Genomic DNA, 1,721 nt, shown 5'->3' with positions numbered 1-1,721 from the left:
TTTTTTTTTTTTCTTCATATTAATAACAAGCTGCTCCAGATCCAAATGCTTTAAAAAGTCCATTCTCTCTGCACATTGAGTTCCTCAAATGTGATTTTATTTCTGTGCTTTAGCAGTCTCAGGTGGACATTAACTCTTTGAAATACTTCTCCTTCTGTACCTCCATAGTATCCTAATTTTCCTCCTTTAACTTGCTCAGACCCAGAAACTAAATTTCTCTCTCTCTTTTCTTTTAATTGTGCTTGTGAAAATAATTTCTTTTAGGAGGATCAGCACAAGGCTGGTCCCTATGAGGTTGAGGTTAAAGATGTCCCAAATGTTCACCTTTTCCAAACTGCTGTACGACTCCATCATCTCCAACATCAGCTGCTGTTCATCCCTTCACTACTTTCCCTCCCACATTAGGGTCCCTTAAATCATTGCAACATCTCCCAGAACTCACAAACTGCCAAGAAAATTACTTACACAGTTGAGGAGACTGGCAAGTCCCAAATCCATGGATCAATCATCAGTCTGGAGGATTCTCCTTGCTCATGTGGTTGCAGGTGCCAACGAACCCAAAACAGCAAGTCAGATGACAGGCTGCTGGCTCACAAAGCTACAGAAGCTGGTGGATCAAGTCAGATGATAGGCTGCTGGCTCAAGTCCCAGAAACTGGAGGTCATATGATGGCAAAGCAGATGCAGGATCCAGAGCAAGAGAGAGAACTTTGCCGGAGCATTTGCATATATTGGATGCACACCATGTCCTCAAGGAACATAGGGTGGTGAATTGAGTCACATCCTCTAGTAAGGCGGTGACTCAAGACACATCCCACCCTACTCCTGCCTCATCAATAGACTACTCACTCCAAAATAGGACCATAAGCAAAGGCATAAAGATTATATATCACAAAGTGGACCATTATGGCTAGAAGGGCCATATTAAGTAATTACTACACCACAGTGTCATTCCATGCTCTCTCTCTCCTTGTATGTGTGGTAAAATATATTCAACAAAACCTTTTCCTATTTCAACCATTTTTACATGTACAGTTCAGTAATAGTAATTACTTTTGCCATGTTCTACAAACATCACCTCTTTTAGTTTCCAAGTTTTTCCATCACCCGTAGCAGAAACTTGGTGCCTCTTAAGTATTAACTTGTCCTCTTTCCTCCCAATCACCCCGGTAACCAGTTGGTCTCTATGCATTTGCCTCTTCCAGATATTTCATTTAAATGGAATCACACAATATTTATCCTTCTGTATATGACTTATTTCATTTAGCTTAGTGGTTTCAAGGTTCACCTATGTCATAGCATTTATAAGAACTTCATTTCTTTTCATGATTGAATAATATTCCATTTTCTTTATTCATGCATCTGTTTTTTATGTTTTTCAATTTTTAAAGTTTATAGAGAAAATTCATTTTCCGTACAACACTTCACACACATTTTGTATCATGACGTTGACTGCAATTAGCCACAGTGTAACAGCTCTCTACTCACTTTCTCCCTGTAGTTACCTATTCCCTGTGTCCTTCTTTCCTATGCATTCCTGCCCCTGAGCTATCTCTTGAAGCAAATACTACCCCTCTGTTTTCCCATGATTGATCGTTCTAAGGAGTGTATCTATCTGATGTAAATGTTCACCATATATGCCTGTCTGTTGTTTGCCTGGAAGCCACGGGGTAAGTTCAATTCCAGGCCAGAAGGATAACTAGGGACTACAGTCTCAGGAGT

This window comes from Orycteropus afer, unplaced genomic scaffold, assembly GCF_000298275.1.
Source record: "Orycteropus afer afer isolate SDZICR_OR568_19922 unplaced genomic scaffold, OryAfe1.0 scaffold00226, whole genome shotgun sequence".
NCBI lineage: Eukaryota > Metazoa > Chordata > Mammalia > Tubulidentata > Orycteropodidae > Orycteropus > Orycteropus afer.
Note: the sequence above shows the minus strand (reverse complement) of the source record.